Raw genomic sequence first — 20,578 nt, forward strand, 5'->3', positions numbered from 1 at the left:
TGTGTGCTATTTCCTTTTTCTGTATATTCAAATAACTTTCCTAAACTAATGGTACAAATATCTTTGAACAGGGTGAAGTATTAAAAACAGTCACGGATTTCTGTTTTAGAAAGTGCTCCCCTGTCTTCCCAGTTTGTTTCCACTGAAGTTATCCAGAAGCAATTCATGTGCAGTTTAAGCAGGGCATACGAGAGCCTGAGGAGGAGTGCCAGGAACAGGAGATGACTCATGCTTACTTTTGTGCAACTGTCTTAATGCTAAGGCCAACTTTCACAAGGATTGACAAAGCAAGAGGAACACCACCTTTGTAAATGTGTCTTCTCCTGTTTTGACTAGTCTGCAGCTCAATGCCCGGTCAGTGCAAAATATCCCAATTATCTTCACAAAGGATATATGGTCTTTGGTGATTTTCTACTATTCTAATTAGAGGGAAATGCATTACCCTATATATGCATCAGTGTCCATTTCCATCTCTGTATGGAGGAGTCTTAATTGATGTGTGTGTGTGTGTGTGTGTGTGTGTGTGTGTGTGTGTGTGTATTAGTGGGGATTGAATCCTGAGGTGTCCACCTCTGAGCTACAACCTCAGCCTTACTGTGAATTTCCTGTAGAACTAGAGTCATAGTATACCTTTTTGCAAACCCTAATATATTCCCAAAGAGATCTACATAATCTAGTGATATCAAAATTTATGGCTTCACTAATTTTAATATTTAGATTATCTAATCACCTGTTCAACCAACATTTATTAATAATTATAACATAGTAATTGCTTTGTAAGTTCTTGGATGCTTTCAGTGAAGTCCCTGTCAAGTGCTTTGGCTCACAATAAAGATCTTTCATTAATGGTCTCATCCCACCTCTACAACTTGGATTGTACCAATAAAATACCTTGTACCTCACTCTATACCTTATTGAAAGCATGGTCTTACTGACATCATTATTGTGTTCTATATCCATTATTCAATTGACCAAATACTGTAAGCCAGTATAAAGATAATTAACAAATACATTGTTCATTTTTATACAAGTAGAAAAACAAAAATTTATTTTTAAAGTGATCTTATATCAACTAAAAGGAATGAAAAGGAATCTGTAAAGCATTTCAATTAAGAGTAAAACAACTGATAAAATAGTGTTTTTCATAAACATAAGAAAAGAAGTTGTTTGGTTAAACAACCAGGCCTCAGAATTAAAAAAAAAATTATAAAAATAATGATCATGTTCATTTGCTTGAATAATAAAAATTGGCACTTTTTCCAAAAATAAAAAAGAAAAGTTTGTTTCATAAAAAAGTTTCTACTTATTCATTTCTGAATGATTATACTGCATGAAAGTACAAAAATCTCTCTGAACCATGGTTGTTTACAGGGTTAGGCTCTTTGGCTCATCTTTTGTTGAATCATGCCAAATAGGTGTTTTCAGAATGTGCTGTGTCCAGCCAGGGATCACACTTGGAAGAATATAAGTTTAAAAGCAAATGTTAGAACAAGCTAACCATGATTATATTCTACCATGTGACTTTCGCATTGATGCTGTTGAGAACTTTTCTTTTCTTCCCATGACAGTTGGGAGTGGTTTGTGCAGCCAATGATCATGGTATCCTGCAGTTATATGCAAGGATTACCCACATAAGGCTTCCATTCTGTAGCAAGGAATACTTAGAAGTCATTACAAAATCATTTCTAGCTTTGAGGCCTGCCTTAGCTACTTAGTGAGGCCCTCTGCAAGCAACTTAGTAAGACCCTATTTAAAAATAAAGAATAAAAATAGGGCTAGGAATATAGCTCTGAGGTAGAATTCCCCTGGGTTCTATTCCCAGTGCCAAAAAAATAATAATAATTTCTACTCATGTTATGCTCCTGGGAGCAGGGGAGGAAGGGAAAAGGCGTGTGAAAACATTGACCGATGTTGATAGGAAAAGGTCAGTGAAGAATGATTTCCTAAGAATCACTTATGTGTTTCCACAATCTTCCTTTTTAAATTGTGTTGAGATATCTGCTTATATGCTTGCCCCTTACTAATTTACACATTTCTCAAAATCTGGCTTATGGTAGATGTTCTTCTTTTTTTTTTTTTTTGGTGGTGGTGGTACTGGGGTTCCTGGAAGCCCTTCTACCTCCGGGCTACACTCCCAGACCTATTTTTTTTTTAATATTTTTATTTGAAAACAGGGTCTCTTAAGCCAGAGCAGGTGGCTTCGAACCTGCGCGATCCTCCTGTCTCCACCTCCCAAGCGCGGGGATTACAAGCGTGCGCCACCACGCCCGGCGATGTTCTTTAATTAATGGTGATGATTCATTTACATGATGGTCATCTCAATTATTGTTTTAAAAACTCAGAACACGTGTGGCATGAGACCCTCTGAAGAAATTTTGAGAAACTATTGATGTAGAAGAGAAGAAATAAATATGTAGAAAGGAAATAGGAAGAAAAATTATAACTTTAATATAAAAACCTGGTGCTAAAGTGTATTAACCTTTATTCCCCAACCCAGTTCTCTTTCTCAGGCCTGTCTCTCCCAACTTTCTGAGAATTCTGTAGATCCTAGAGTTTACTAAAAGAAACTATAATTGCCCTGTGAATTTTTAACAAGACAAATATGATATCTCAAAAAACCTATAATTTATAGGATTCTCTAGGTTATGTATTGATCAGACAATGGAGACCTTAATCATCCTAAGGACCCTAAGGATGACCAGACCACCAAAGTCCAGCTGGGGACAACCAGACTCGGTCATCCTCATATATCTCCTCCTGCCCACCCCTCATGAAACCCCCTTTTAAGAGAAGAAACCTAAACCCTCAAAGGTACCTCTCCTCTTGAGATGACTGGCATTCTCTCTTAAATGGATATTTCCTACTTTCCTAAATAAACCTCTATGTCTATGACTTGTGTGTGCTAATACTCTTTTCTGTCATGTAAGCCAAGGACCCAACTGATCCTGAGTTGAGAAATCAACCCTTCCCCCGTGGCATTTTTATTCTATCATAAGTTAACTTCCTCATATAATATTAAGGGGAAAAAGTTATTTGTTGCAGAAAGGACAGTGGAGATACTGAAAATTCCTGCTGGCTGCCATCATGAATTTTAAACAAGACAGCCTCTTTCATGAACCTGGGGTTTAATTGTATCCTAGATGTGTCTGCCGCCTTGAAAATGAGAGCACATATGGTTTAATTGTCTTTTCAAACTTCAATTATATTGCCTATGAAAGGCAAAAAAAATAAAGGATTTTGCACACCTAATAATCCTATCTGAGGCTCTTTTATCCATAAATACTTTCTCTCATTCATCCTGTCAAATTAGTATGAAACTCAATCCCTTCTTTGTTTTATAGATCCAGAGATCAATACACACACACACTCATAGTAAGCAGCTTGTGAGCTTGTTCAACTGTATTAAAGTTAGTAGTTTGTGGCACAGTCCATTCACTTAAGAAGCATTTATTTATGACTGACTCCATCTGCCATATGTGACAGCCTTTTCCCTACACTTCCCCTCCTCCACCCCTTCCCCCAGCCCCTCTTAGAACAAGTTCCATTCCCAGTCTCTCAGAGAGCACTTAACTGTTCATTTTCATACTGAAGCATGGTTTTGCATTCATTCCCCATTCCAAGTATACTTTAACATATATCTTCTGAACAAAGCGATTCTGGGGAATAATAAACATGTAGGCCTCATCATCGCCCTCTAAGCTTTTGAGAAGGTAAAAATCAGAACACATCAGCATGGAACTTTGACTTTAAAAAGAGAAAAAAAGAAGATAGGAAGCCTGAATGATATTTTTCCACAAAATTCTTCCATCTATAGGAAAGTGAATATATATTACGTTTTTTCTTGTTGGGAACTGAAATGAAAAAAGACTTACCATGATCAAAGGCAAAGTCATTCCCCCATAAAGAAGAAGACTCTGTGTTTACTACATTAAGGAATAGCCAGTGAGAGTTGAATAAACGTTTCTTGAACTATATGGAATCAGAATGCATAAAATGAACTATAATCTGATCTTAAGATGGGCTTTGCTGTTAGATTTCTATGTACTTGATTGTCCTGATATTCTAGGATGGAGTTCACAGGAATCTTGGCTTCCCACTCTCTCCCTTCTTTCCAATATTCAGAGAAGAGAAAGGCCTAATGGGCCTGTGCTTCACTTTCTTTTCTTATGGGCCCCATTCCTAATCCTGCCCAGTATAAAAGAGTGAGTGACACATTCCAAACCTCACCCCTGGTGCAAAGGACAATGAGAAAAAAATTAACAAAAAGAGAAATAGCATAAAATTACCTTCTTTTTTAACTTTCCAAAAAGTTTTAAAAAAAATTAGTGTTGATGAATTTCATTTTTTGACATTGTAAAAAGTTTTTATAAAAGGTCTATGATGCACATTCACAAACAAATCAAAATCAGTCACTAAACCAAACATGAGGAGGAGGAAAGGGGGAGGGGATGGGGTGGGAATTGGGGAAGGGCTAAATGAGTGATGTGTGCATCTTTCCTCTACCATCTTGTACTTCATTAATATGCATGACTACAATACACAAATAAAAAAATTTACAAAGGTCTACTAAATAGTTTGCTTTTATCAAAATATGGTTAATCTATTCATCAATAACTATATTCATCAAAAAATTTACAAAGGTCTACTAAATAGTTTGCTTTTATCAAAATATGGTTAATCTATTCATCAATAACTATATTCATCAAAGTATAGTCATTCTTGCTATCTATTTATTATTTATATGGTAGACTTGAGATTCAAAGATTTAATGTTCACAGGCATAATTTGCATGTGCTCTATAGTTCAATGACGATAATAATTTGCAATTATTGAGGCATGAATTAATATTGTGTGGGGAAAAACTCTCCCTTAGTGTTTGGCAGTACATATCTGTAATATAGAGAGGACATGTCCAAACTTTGCATATCAACAGGAATGTAAAGTTGATCTGTAACAATAGCTTCGTAAAAGACTTTCATAGCATTTATATAAAGGAAAAAACCAGGACAGCCAAGTCCACTCTGGAGCCAGGCTGGCTAGGTGTACATTCCACTGCCACCAGTTACTAAGTAATCTCCGCAGGCATATTATTTAACCTCTCTGTACTTCAGCTTCCCCAATGTTACAATAAGAATAATAATACAATACCCACTTTATGGAATTCTTGTGAGGATTAAACAGGGCTTGAAATGATTCATGATGTGTAGTGACTGCTCCATAAACGTTAGCTATTATTATCATTTGTGGGTCTGTGAAGAACATTCCAAGGTCATATATAGTCATTATATATATATAAAATATATATTTTATATATATATAATTTGAAAAATGTTATGTGATAGTTATGTCCTAGTTGCTGAAGTCCTTACCCACTTCCCTCATGAATCCCAGGAATGCTTTCTATTGTTCCAGACTGTCTGGTGGCTTCTGAACCCTGAGAAGCAAGAGGAAGTCTGCTGCTTTGCTGCATGAATTTTTCATTAACATCATGACAAAATACTTTTAGTCTTGTTCGTTCCTCAGATCTGAGGGGAAATCAAGAATGAGAAAATACGTTCTGGTTTTACTTAAAAATAAAGGAGAGGGCGGTCTGGTTTCCTCTGCAAGTTTTTACTTCTTAGGTGCTAGGAAAAATGTTTCCTGTGTGTATACAGTTGCTAAGTTAAAAGAAAAATACTTAGTGTTTATAAATATGTATTAGAAATGTTTCACTGACCGTTTTTTTCCCAAGGCAATGCTGAGCGCTTCTAAACTGACTGTCGTATAAAATAATGAATTCTCACTGAGAGACTCTAGTACAAATCGATTAGAATCATCACAACTTTTCATAGTGACCAAAGATATCCTATGGAGATTTAAATGAGAATGAATTTTTAATAGTTCAATTCCAGATGAGCCATCTTTGCTGATGGTATGTGCTCTAATACCTCCCAGAATAGATAATTTTATAGACCCCAATAGAGTATTTATGAGGATAATTAATATTAGCCATTTTTACTTCCTGCCATTTTAAAATATGTCAACCACCATGGCAGGAATTACACCAATTTTCATATTCCATCTTTTTTTTATGACTGAGGAAACATTATACCAGAGAGGTTCAGTAACTTGTCCAAAGGCGGACAGCTTATAACTGATAAAACCAAGCAACTTGACACCACAACTCTGACTCTGACCACTACACAAATGTTAAGGGAATAAGGGACTATGGGTGCTTCCTGGCTATTCTGAAAGGAGAAACTGTCTTGAACTTCCTTCAGACTGATTCTAGGAATAATCTATCAAGGGATGCCAATGAAAATATGTTTTTCCTTTGCAGGACATTTTCCCACGGGTAGTGCAAAAGGCTCTTGTAATGGCAACGGCACACAATTGAGGGTATAATGTAAACTCAAAAAGAGGACTGCAATTTGTTTTTTAGAATTTTCATATCCATAATTAACAACTCAAGGCTCATGTTTTGCTACAATGTCTTATACAAGAATAAAATTAAAGTTGGACGTGGTGGCTCACGCTTGTAATCCCAGCATTCGGGAGGCTGAGACAGGAGGATAGCAGATTTGCAGCCAGCCTCAGCTGGCCCTTTGCAACTTAGTGAGACCCTGTTCCAAAATGAAGAATAAAAAATAGGGCTAGGAATGATGTAGCTCAGTGGTAGAATGCTCTGACTTCCATTTCCGGTAACACACACAAAAAATAATAAATTAGTTGAGTTTATTTATAAAAAAGAAAGAATTTTTCCTCTTTTTCCTGAAAATAATTCAATTTTACTAATGCCGAAAGTAATTATTATAATTTTTAAATGTATTATTTAAATTACTGAATTTTCTGAACATGTTGCTGACCCACTGAGGAAAACTTCACATTTTTATAACAGGAGCTAAAATGTTTTCAAGTGCTTTCTGTATACTGGGCACTAAACTCAGTATGTTCTTTCTCTGACTCACAATTATAGCCTAAGAAGGTGGACATCACTAATACACCCACTTTAAAGGTAAGGAAATTATAACCCAAAGAAAATAAGGCAGAGGTCACACAGCTTGTAAATAACAAAGCTAAGATTTAAATTTTTCCTGCAAGTCTCTCCTACAGCCAAAACTAATAGCTACTATTTCAAACTGTGATTTAATCCAGCCCTTGCTCATAAAAACTCTCTAAGATAGAAGAAATTAAGAAGCTATGGGGAAATAGGAACTCTTATACACTGTTGGTGGGACTGCAAATTAGTACAACTACTGTGCAGATTTCCAGATCAGTTTGAAGGGAACGGCACCATCATATGACCCAGCAATACCACGCCTGGATATCTTTCCAAAGGAATTAAACTCAGAACACTACAGTAATATCCATGTTTATAGCAGCACAATTCACAATAGCCAAATTAAAAGCAACCTAGGTGGTCTGTCTACAGATGAATCGATAATGAAAATGTGGTATATATGCACGATGAAATTGCACACAGCCGTAAAGAACAGCCAAAAAATTGTGCTATTTGCAGTAAAATGAATATTATGCTAAGTGAGGTCAGCCAGTCTCAGAAAGTCAAGGGTCAAATGTTTTGTTTCATAAGTAGACGCTAGAGAGAAATTCAATTACAAAAGGGACTTTAGATAATTGAGGAGAATGACCAGTAGAAGTGAAAGGCGATATGAGTTAGGAGGTAGGGGGGGGTGGGGAGAACGAATGTAAGAAACAGTACAGGTATGCTACGCCCTTGTATGAAGTCTCACTACCACTCTCACTGTTCTATACGGGATGGGTGGGGAGATAAATGGGACCTGACGGGAAATGCACCAAGACCTGCATGCGTGTTTGTTCATATGACTTTGAACATATGACTATGATGTGAAACCACAATGTACCAACAACAGTACTTTTTAAAAAGAAAAAAAAAAAAAGTCGGGCATGGTGGCGCATTCTTGTAATCCCCGGGCTTGGTAGGCAGAGACAGGAGGATCGTGCAGGTTCGAAGAGAGCCGCGCTCTGGCTTAGAAGACCCTGTTTCCAAATAAAAATGTAAAAATAGGTCTGGGAGTGTAGCCCAGAGGTAGAAGGTCTTCCAGGAACCCCAGTGCCATTAAAAAAAAATGTTTCAGACAGGTTGTTTGCCCACAATCATAAGGATTTCAAAGCAGTGATACTAGTACTTCAGGCCAGTTTTATCTCTTTGTTTCACAATATTCCAACATACATGCTTTCTTCTTGGATGACAATAACCAAATGCCTATTTTTATTGCTCATTTTAAGCCCCTGCTTTGATTTAGCTGAAACATAAATCTTGACCACACAAAGTACAGCTGATGCTTTTCAGAGGCTCTTTTTTGACCTTGACAATGAAACTCAAGTAGAGAGAAAGTCAACTGCAAATGCTCATCCCTCTGCCCATGTCCTTCTCTATTCTGGCCGGGCTCTGAGTCCCTCTCAGGACTTCCCTGAGGGGTTTATATGTGCTCTGTCTTAATACAAGGTCCCCCTCAGAATTTACATCAGATTCTGTTGATTGTCTTTGTGCTTTTCTATATTGCATCTAGGACAATAAACAAGTTCTTGACATTGAAGTTTAACCTGATTTATGCTTTCTATCATTTCATTAAGGTTGCTTTTATCTTCATTTGTAAGAGTTTGAGTTCTTTTCCAAAATTTTCTCCATGCTTTTAAGACTCTGAGTTGACTTAGCAGATACATTTTTACTCACATGTTACTTGACAAAACAATTTTTAAAAATCATGTGTATGCTTTTTAAATTTATAGCTATGTGTGCCATGACTTCTGATGTTTTAAAAATCCCTGCAAATAACCTCAAATTCAGCTTTTCCATCTCTAGTTTCATACATGCTAATTAATGACATGCCACAGCAAAATATTTAGCTTCCTTAAAAAGATCAATCATAAGTGGGGAAAATCATTTGTAGTAAGATCAATATTCAGCAATTAAGTAAATAGTTGAGTACTACTGTAACTGTCACAAGATCTTTGTGTGTGTGTGTGTGTGTTACTGAGGACTGAACCCAGGGCATTCTACCTCCAAGCTACGCCCCTATGTTTTATTCTTTTTTTTTTTTTTTTTTTTGTGGTACTAGGGATGGAACCCAGGGGCATTTTACCTCTGAGTTATACCTCCAGCCCTATTATTCTTTACTTTGAAACAGGGTCTCACTGAGTTTCAAAGGGCCTCACTAAATAGCTGAGGCTGTCCACAAACTGCAATCTTCCTATCTCAGCCTCCCAAATGCTGGGATTACAAGCATGTTCCATGCCCAGCTGTCACAAGATTTTAATTGTTCAATGGTATGGACATGTATGAACATCTAATATATATTCACATAAACATATATCTTATTATTTTTTATCTTTGTCAAGATCCTACTAGTATATAAACTCCAGGTATTGCTCTTTATATCCCATGCTAGTTTATGTTCCATCCAGACAACTATGTGTTTCAGAAACAATAAATGATATTACTTCTTACCAATTTTTTTTCAGTACTGGGGATGGAACCCAGGGACATACTACCTCCTGCTAGACCCCAGCAATATTTTTTTTATTTTTATTTATTTTGAAATAGGGTCTCACTGCATTACAAAGGGCCTCACTAAGTAGCTGAGGCTATCTTCAAACCATAATCCTCCTGTCTCAACCTCTCCAATGCTGTGATTACAAGCGTGCACCACCACGCTGGGCCTTACCATATTTTTTATAATGAACTATTAGACTAACAGAATTACTGCAAATGGTGAGACTGCTAGACATAGCACTTTGTTATACTGAGTGAATTATACATAAATTCCAATGAAGAACTATTCAGAAGTATTCAGGGTGCTGGGGAGCGCTTTTAAATTGATTTTTTAAAACATTACTGAAAATATTTAGTGAAATGATAGCAATTAATACAATTGTAGATATTTATGTGCTAAATTTAAATATGAAATGGATCTGTACTTGCTATTCTGGCACCAAACTGAGAAGGACAGGTATCTGAAATAGCAGCCAAAGAGCTGCAGAACAAGTGTGGTCACATATTTGTGGCATAGTCTATGCCTAGCCCAAGTAGGAACTCCTGAGCCAAAAAATATCTCCACCGCAGGGCCTTTGGCATAATAGACTTACAGTATAGAAAATATAAGAAGAGAAGACTGAGTTTAGCTCTAACCCATTCAGAGATAATTACCAGTATCAATATTTGTGTGTTTTTAAAATAGACTTGTTGAAGCTGCAAAAAAATTGTTTATAGACAAGAAAATTAATGAAATCTTATGAAGTATTATTTTTCAAAAAACATCAATATTTTTTTAAACTATACCTGTAATCTGATGCAAAAAAATTTCTTTAGAAATATATCTTTATCCATGCATGGTGGTATATACACTTGTAATTCTAGTACTTGGGAGGCCAAGATAGGAGAATGGCAAGCTTGCTGCCAGTATCAGCTACTTAGTGAGGCTCTTTGCAACTTAGTGAGACCCTGTTTCAAAATAAATAATAAAAAATAGAGCTGAGGGTGTAGCTCAGAGGTAGAATACTCTTGGGTTCAATTCCCAGTACCAAAACAAAAAAGAAATGTATCTTTAAGAAAAGATAAAAAAACCTACCAGAAGAAGACCATGTATATATGTACGTGTGTGTGTGTGTATGTGTGTGTTTACATTTACAGGTTTGTATTTATATAAGTATATATACTTTGCATATGTTTTTGTTTATTTAGTTGTTTATTTGCATATATACCTACAGGGTACATAATCATTTTACTTTAAATAGCCTAAGATATTTTTATCTAAATTTTAAGAATAATTCTGTATTATTTAACTAGCTTCATAATATCTAATTTTGTAGATATGCTATAAGTTGTACAGGTAACTAGTCCTCCACCATTGGATGTACATTATTTCCTCCTTACTTTAAAAAATATTGTGAAAATATATTTCTATGTATACATCTCTGTGAGTCTCTAATTTTTTCAATTAAATAAAATTTTGTATAAAGAATTACTGCCTAGGTACATTGCAAATATTTGTAATATAAGCTTATATTTTAACTAGCAGTGTAAAAAATGTTTATCACACTCTTGTGTGTGTGTGTGTATGTGTGTGTGTGTGTGTGTGTTTGATACTGGGAATGGAACCCAGAGGCATTCTACCTGCAAGCTATATTCCTAGCTTATTTGTGTTTTCTTTATTTTGAAACAGGATCTTGCTAAGTTTCACAGGGCCTCAAGAGTTACTGAGGATGGCCAAGAACCTGCGATCCTCCTGTCTCAGCCTCCCAAGTACTGGGATTACAAGTGTGGGCCACCACACCCAGCTTACTCACATTATTAAGATACTACAAGAAAAACAACCTATATAAAAGATAAGTGGAAATGATATGCTTTTAAATCTTTATTTCTTTAGGTAAGATTTAATTTGATTTTTGTCTTCACAATTACTTATGAATTAATTGTATTCCTTAGTACACTGTTCTCCATGTTCTTTCCTTAATTTTCTAACTTGTTCTTAATTTTATTCTTTTATATCATGAAAAATCATTGTATATTAATGCCTTTAGCACTGTACTATGCTTTTAGCAGTTTGACACTTATGATTTTGATTTTAATACATAGATACTTGTTGGAAGACTATATAGTCATTGAAGCTACATCTGAGGAAGCAGAAATTTTAATCTTCAAAACACTATTCTATTAACTTGTTCTAGTTAATAAAGTAATAATTTTTGAAGAATATTTTTAGTTGTAAAAACTGCTGTAATAGGAGTGCCTTGGCATGGGGGTTCTTTCTTATTTTCTTGTGCTTTGCCTATTTACATCACTCACAACCAACCTGCTTAAACCAGACACACATAAATATAAAATCATTAAAGATAATATAAATAGGCAATCTAATTATTATTCAGTTTGAGTTGCTATAACAGTATAACATAGACTGCGGCCTATAAACCTAAGAAATTTATGGATCATGGTTCCGGAAACCGAAAAGTTCAAGATCGGAGTGGGGGATGTTCAGCAGATTCAGTGTCTGTTGAGAGTCTACTTCCTCATTCACTGACAGAAGTCCTTCCAGTGTCCTGATATTGTGTAAAGTTGCAACAAAATCTGGTTATTTGGTTTGCACTGATTTTAATGTTCAGCTGCAAATATGTCAAGAAATAGGTAATTCCTTTATAATTGTAGTATAAAAAAAAAACCTTATAAATAAAGAATAAACGTAGGGGAAGATGAGATACCTCTGACTTCAGGACAAGGACATTCTGCAAATCAGATCACAGTCTCTATTGATATTAAATTTGAAGAATAAATCAACATGTAAACTTGATAGTGAAAATAAAAGAGATTTCAATTTTTAAATTATGACAAATTCAAAAAGGCAAATTCATTGCCGGTCATGGTGGTGCGTGCTTATAACCCAGTACTTGGGAGGCGGAAACAAAAGGATCGTGTGTTCTCAGACAGCCTCAGCAAATTTGTGAGGCCATATGCAATTTAGAGAGAACTTGTTTTGAAGTAAAGATTTAAAAAAATAGAGCTGGGGGTTTAGCTCAGAGGTAGAATACCAAATGTTGGTGGGGATGTGGTACAGCCAAGACTTGCCCATTGTTGCTGTAAATATAAAATAATCAAACTATTTTGGAAAATGCTCTGAAAGTATTCACATATTCCCCCCATAAAAAAAAACTGTTAGAAAGTTAAAATCAAAATTATTTATAAATAGGCCAGGCGTGCATGGTGGTGCATGCTTGTAATCCCTGCTCTTGGGAGGCGGAGACAGGAGGATCATGCAGGTTTGAAGCCAGCCTCGCTGGCTTAAGAGACCCTGATTCCAAATAAAAATATAAAAAAATGGGTCTGGGAGTGTAGCTCAGAGATAGAAGGGTTTCCAGGAACCTCAGTACCACCAAAAAAAATATTTATAAATAATAAGAAATCTGTAATAACAATAAAAGGAAATCTGTAAATGAAACAAATATCCACAAATGGGAGAATGGGTCAATACGTTATGATATACTCATGTGATGAAATACTAGAATAAGAACAAAGGTTTTATAACCACAGGTAACAAGATGGGTGAAATTTATAAAAACAAATTTCAATGAAAAAAATCAGATACATAAAATAGATGTTATATTCATGCAAGAAAGGATTAACACAATCAGCCTGGATTTCTTTTTTTTTTTCTTTTTTTTTTTTTTTGGTGGTACTGGGGTTCCTGGAAGCCCTTCTACCTCGGGGCTACACTCCCAGACCTATTTTTACATTTTCATTTTGTAAACAGGGTCTCTTAAGCCAGTGAGGCTGGCTCCGAACCAGCGCGATCCTCTTGTCTCTGCCTCCCAAGCGCGGGGATTACAAGCGTGCGCCACCACGCCCGGCAGTTTTGAAATATTCTGACTAATAAAAGTATATTTGTAAGTCTGTTGTCTTGGGCCACGATGTAGTAGTGTGATCAGATAAGTTTATCCTAACACTGTGTTTTAAAACAAATTCCTATTTTTTCTCTAAGTAGCTGAGTTCAGTCATGCTCCTGCTGTTGATTCCAGTTAAAAGTCATAACTTTTAACTGGAATCAATAATTTCTGTGGTTGACAACGCTTTGCGCAGGTTGTCACACATCACTACTGGAAGAATTAATCTCATCCAAACAACTCTACTACAAAGGAATGCCAAAATCCTGTGCCTGTTTTCTCTTTAAATTTACTATTATAAATACTAACCAGCAACTGTTTCCTGTAGTAAACTATAACTATGAAAGCAAAAGTCCAAGTCTGGGGTCCTTTTAGTAAGTCATCAAGTGATATGGTACTCTTGGGCACCCCCAACTCAACTTGATATATATATATATGAAGCACAAGAGTGAGCAAACCTAACCTACACAGTCACAAGTCAGGATGCGGACAGAAGAGATTGGTAGGAAGGATCGGTAGGAACAAAGGTTCATTTCAGATGATGGTTTAAGAGGTTTTTTTTTTTTTAATCTAGATTCTGAATGCTAAATATGTGTGGGATTCTTAGAGTTCTAAATATTGCTCTTTAAAAGTTGATAGCAAAAGTTGTTAGTATCATCTAGGGACTTTTTTCTCAAAATTTTAACTTCTACTGGAAAATGATATGGTATTTTCTGAAGAACAAAATACAATTCCTAGTAGCTTCTTAGTGGTGATAGGAAGAGGAGCATCAGCCTCTGGTGAGGCATACATGACCTGGGCTCATGAACTATATCATAATTCACCTTTCTTAATCATCAGACTTTCTTATGTTTCTTTTATTTATTAACAATGTGATTTCTTTTTGCAAGGTGTGTGTATGTGTGTGATATTTAAACCCTCTTTGAAGTATTTTTCTCACACTACATTATGAAGATTAGTCTCTCTACTCCTCACTCTGAATACTCTAAATAACCCTAAAAATGAAGGAAGGAAAGGACAATATAGAAAAAAAATTCAATCTTTGTATGCTTGTTGTCTGACTTCTGCTTTATTAGCACTGATCTCTGGTTTATTCTAGGTCCCTGGGTTACACTCACAATTTGATATACATATGAGCTGAATTTTTCATCCTGTATGTGTTTTAAGACAAAGAGTTTAAGATTACTTAGAGAACTTAATTGTCTTGTAACTAACTCAACAGAAGAGCAAAAAACAAATGAATACTGATTTACCAATATTGTTTCTATCTTTATCTGATTTTTCCTTGAGGCGCGCGCGCATGTGTGTGTGTGTGTGTGTGTGTGTGTGTGTGTGTGTACTTGCTGATAGCAGACAGTAAGTATAAGGAACAGTGTCTAATTTAGAATGCCAGGTTGAGAATGTATGCTTGTCTGAAGTCACTTAAGACCTTTCATAGTCCTATAATAAAAGAGCCTTGTCAACCTGAAGCATGAGTAGTTTTGAATTCCTAAAATATCAAAATAATTGTATGTTAATTAAAATTTAAAAGTAAATTAACTCAATTAAGCAATCTACAAATTGGAGATCTAAGAATGTAAGATGGAAATAAATGTCCTTAAACCATATTTTCTATAAGCCCATAGCCAATACTCTTCAAACTCAACAAAAAAGAAAATTGCTTCATGTCATTTCCAAAATTCTTTGAGTTTGAGAAATCATTTTGAACAGATCAGAGGGAGTTATTCTAATGTTATTGTTTTTGATTCAGGTCACAGTGTGCTGGTGCAGCCCCACACTGTGAGCTGAGTGCTTTCTGATGGATACAGTTCTTTAAAGATAAGAACAAACCCACAGATTATCCTTCAGCTATTGAAAGGTAGTTTATTTAAAAAATAATAGGATTGTCTTTTCAGAAAGAAAGTATATATAGAAAATATAATTCTGAAAATGTAAGTAATGTGCTGTGAGTTTCTATTTTTAATCACTTTTGGTCTCTTTACAATGTATCAAAATTTATAAACTATTAAATTCATATTTTGTGGAATGGATTCTATAAAATATGAATTCTAGCACAAAAAAATGTTTTCTGCAATCTTTATTTCATGTTAATTTTATGCTAAGTGGAATCTACTTTCATCCTGATCTTTATGGCCAAACTGAAATAAACGTTTGTGAATGTACACATACAGGCACAACTACCACATGCACACACAACCACTGCACACACATGTGTGTGCACACACATACACACACACACACACACACACACACACACACACACACACACTTAATCTAGGCTCATCTTAGAACAACCCCAATGATTTTAAAATACATTTTGTAATTTGGATATCTGTATTTGAAATTTTATGGTATTTCTAGATATCTTTACCCACTCTAATTTCATAATAAAAAATTCAAATTCTGAAAGATTAATTTCTCCAAAGTTAGTTTACATTGACAGGCCCCTAATTCGATACCTTTCTTATTATACCTTTACACTTCTTCATTACTCTCAAAATGAATATTTGTAAATTAGTAAATATTGATGATATAAATTGAAGAAGCATAATATAATACCTAAGAAACAAAATACTGTAGCTAGGAAGGGTATACTTTGGTTTATAATAAGATATTATTTCATTTTAATTCTTCTCTTTTAGCTAATATTTATTATAAATGAAAATAAACACTAGAGAACTAGTTCTAACACTTATAAACTTTCAATATGTCTTCTAATACCTATTGTGATGTTTTAATGCTATTTTATTAAAGAATTTAGATATGTGAAAATACATTCAGACAAATTCATGAGATGACTTAATGCCCATCATTATTTGTTATTATCTTTTGGCCCATGGTAAAGATCAAAATAATTAATTCCTTGTTTCCCACTCAAAAAATCATCAACTTTAACTTTATTCAGAAGAATCAAGAATTTGAAAGGACTTACAATGTGCTTTTTTGTTATTTATTTATTTATTTTTATTAATTTATTTTTTAAATTGGTGCATTGTAGTCATATATCAATCACATTGGAGTACAAGACTTGAGAGGATATACAAGCACACATCATCCAATTAGCCCTCCTCCAGCCCCCATCCCATTCCCTCCCCCTCCATCCATCCCACGCTTCTTTGGTGATTTACTTTGATACATTTGTTTATGTACCTCCTCCGTTTTAAAGAGGCTCCGTCCTCCAGTATTACATACCCTCTGATTGGTCACATTAGTTGCTTCACTATAGGGCCCTTTCTATAGCTCAACCTCTTCCTGTTGCCCTTTTCCTCCTAGTTATTGCTGATTAAGAGAAGCGTCTGATTTATATTTTCTGCGATATTTCTCTGTGCATGCTGCGTTGCAAGTACCGATCCCACTCTTGATGGTCCCAGTAGTGGCCTGGCTACTCAGTGGACTGATTCAGACCTCGCTGGCTCAAGCAGCGGCCTTGCCTCATGGGAGGCCCCAGGTCTGGTCTCGCTGGCCCCTGCACCGGTCTAACCCCTAAGCTGGCTTGGTCCCGGCCTTGGAGGCCGCAGGAGTGAACTTGCCTCACACCAGGCTCCGATGCTGGCCATTGGCCCCTGCACCAGCCTAAACCCTTGGCAGGATTCCAATCCCGGCCTCGGAGGCCCCAGCACTGGCCTAGCCACACGGCAGGCTCCAATGCCGGCCTCGTTGGCCCCAGCACCGGCCTAACCCCTCGGCAGGCTCTTATCCCGGCCAAGGAGGCCCCAGCACTAGCCATGTTTCACGGCAGGCTCCGATGCTGGCCTCGCCTCACGGCAGGCTCCGATGCCGGCCTCGCTGGCCCCAGCACCGGTCTAGCCCTTCGGCAGATTGTTATCCTGGCCTCGGAGACCCCAGTACCGGCATTGCCTCACAGCAGGCTCTGATGCCGGCCTCGCTGGCCCCAGCACCGGCCTAACCACTTGGCAGGCTCTTATCCCGGCCTTGGAGGTCCAAGTACCGGCCTTGCCTCAAGGCAGGCTCCGATGCTGGCCTCGCTGGCCCCAGCACCGGCCTAACCCCTCGGCAGGCCCTTATCCTGGCCTCGGAGGCCCCAGTACCGGCCTTGCCTCACGGCAGGCTCCAATGCCGGCCTCGCTGGCCCCAGCATCGGACTCACCCCTCGGCAGGCTCCAATCCCGGCCTCGGAGGCCCAATACCAGCCTTGCCTCACGGCAGGCTCCAATGCCGGCCTCACTGGCCCCAGCACAGGCCTAACCCCTCAGCAGGCTCCGATCTTGGCCTCGGAGGCCCCAGCATCGGCCATGCCTCATGGCAGGCTCCGATGCCGGCCTCGCTGGCCCCAGCACCGGCCTAACCCCTCGGCAGGCCCTTATCCTGGCCTTGGAGGCACCAGTACCAGCCTTGCCTCAAGGCAGGCTCCAATCCTGGCCTCGGAGGCCTCAGCACCGGCCTTGCCTCACGGCAGGCTCCAATGCCGGCCTCGCTGGCCCCAGCATTAGCCTCACCCCTCGGCAGGCTCCAATCCTGGCCTTGGAGGCCCCAGCATCGGCCATGCCTCACGGCAGGCTCCGATGCCGGCCTCGCTGGCCCCAGCACCGGCCTAACCCCTTGGCAGGCTCTTATCCTGGCCTTGGAGGCCCCCGTACCAGCCTTGCCTTATGGCAGGCTCCGATGCCGGCCTCGCTGGCCCCAGCACTGGCCTAACCCCTCGGCTGGCTCCGATACTGGCCTCGGAGGTCCCAGCACCAGCCATGCCTCACAGCAGGCTGCGATGCCGGCCTCACTGGCTCCAGCAGCGGCCTAACCCCTCAGCAGGCTCTTATCCTGGCCTCGGAACTGGGGGTGTAGCTTGGAGGTACAATACCTCTGGGTTCCATCTCCAGCACCATGAAAAAAAGAAAAGACATAAAAGGTAGCAAAATGGATTTTTAAAAAATCATCTATATGCTGCCACAAGAAACACATATTACAAGTAAAGATAGTAACAAACTAAAGGTAAGGGCCTGGAGGAAGGTAATTCATGCCAACAAAACTCAAGACAGCGGGAATAGCAACTAAGATATCAGACAAGTTAAACTTCAAACCCAAGATTATTAGAAGAGAAAAAGCAGGTCATTTTTAACTGGTAAAGGAACAATTCAGCAAGAGGAAATATCGACAGTCAACATGTATGCCCCAAATATAGGTGCAGCTACTTTCATAAAACAAACTCTCTGTGACATTAAGTTACATATAAGCCCCAATACAATAATACTGAAATTTTTCAGCACTCTCTCACACCGTTAGATCAGTCTTCTAGACAAAAGGTCAGTAAAGATGCCTCACATTTAAAAAACACCATCAACCATATGGATCTATTAGACACATACAGAATATTCAACCCAACTACAGCAGAGTTCATAGTTTTCTCAACTGCTCACAGAACCTTCTTCAAAATAGATCACATTCTGGTCCACAGAATAAGCACTTTGTGGCCTGGGATTCAAATTCAAAAAATATGACACACTTCCCTGTGTCTTTTCAGATCATAATTGAAAGAAACTAGAAATTACCTATAAGAAGACCCAAAGAAACCACATAAACATGTGGAGACTGAACACCACACTGCTGAATAAAGAATGGGTCATAGAAGAAGTAAGGAGTAAGGTCATAGAAGAAGTAAATCAAGAAATTTCAAAACAAAAACAAAAATAGAGATAAAACATATCAAAACCACTGGGGCACTTTAAAGGCAGTATAAAAAGGAAATTCATAGCACTGAGTACTCATATAAGAAGAACAGAAAATAACCAAAAAAAAAAAAAAACCTAATGATATACCTCAAAGCCTTTGTAAAACAGAAACAATCTAACCACAAAGCCAGCAGAAGACAAGAATTATTAAAATCAGAGCATAAATCAACAAAGTAGAGAATAAAAAGAAGTACAGAAAAAAGTACATTTTCTCAAAAAAATTTAACAAGAAAGATAAACCACTAGCCAAATTAACCAAAAAAAGAGAGAATCAATCCAAATTATAAAGATAAGAGATGAAAGAGGAGATATTACCACTGAGAGTATAGAAATCTAGAGGAATATCAGAAACTACTTTGAAAAACTGTACTTCAACAAAATGGAAAGTCTGGAATAAACTGACAACTTTCTAGATAAATACAACCTTCCTAAATTGATTCAAGAAGATAAAGAAAATTTAAACTGACCAATAGAAATTAAAGAGATTGAAACAGCAATAAAGAGCCTACCCTCAAAGAAAAGCTCAGGAACAGATGGTTTTCCAAGTGAATTTCATAAAACCCTTACAGAAGAGTTAATCCCGATACTCCTCAATCTATTTTGTGAAATAGATAAAAATAGAATCCTCCCAAATACATTCTATGAGGCCAACAGCATATTAATATCAAAACCAAATAAAGACAGCTCAAGGAAGGAAAACACTATATCTTTGATGAACTTGAATGCAAAACTGCTAAACAAAATGCTAGCAACACGCATTCAAAACCACATGAAGAAAATCATACACTTTGTAGGGTTAATCCCAGGGATGCAAAGCTGATTCAACATATGAAAGTCAATCCCTGTAATCTATCACATAAGCAGAACCAAAGACAAAAATCATATGATAATTCCAATAGACACTGAAAAATCATTTGACAAACCCAACATCCACTTATGCAGAGAGAATCAAAATAGAAGGAACATATTTCAACATCATAAAGGCAATCTACAATAGGATCACAACAAACATCATATTAAATGGGAAAAAAACTGTGAGAATTACCACTAAAAATAGAAACAAGACAAGAATTTCCATTATCACCATTTATTTTCAATATAGTACTTGCGACTTTAGCCAGAGCAATAAGGCAAGAAAAGGAAATCAAAAGAGTACAAATAGGAAAAGAAGAACTAAAACTTTCACTATTTGCAGATAACATCATACACTACTTAGAAGACCCAACAAACTCAACCAAAAGGCTTATAGAACTGATCAACAAATTCAACAAAGTATCTGGATACAAAATCAATCTTAAAAAATTAGAGGCTTTTCTGTATACCAACCATAAATCCACTGGAAAAAAAAATCCAGAAAACGCTTCCACTCAGCATATTTCACAAAAAATAAAATACTTAGTAATAAACTTAACTAAGGATGTAAAAGACCTCTACAAAGAAAATTATAAAACACTAAAAAATTGAAGAAGACCTTAGAAAATGAAAAAATCTTCCATGTTCAT

The sequence above is a fragment of the Muscardinus avellanarius genome, assembly GCF_963383645.1.
Source record: "Muscardinus avellanarius genome assembly, chromosome: 9".
Taxonomy (NCBI): Eukaryota; Metazoa; Chordata; class Mammalia; order Rodentia; family Gliridae; genus Muscardinus; species Muscardinus avellanarius.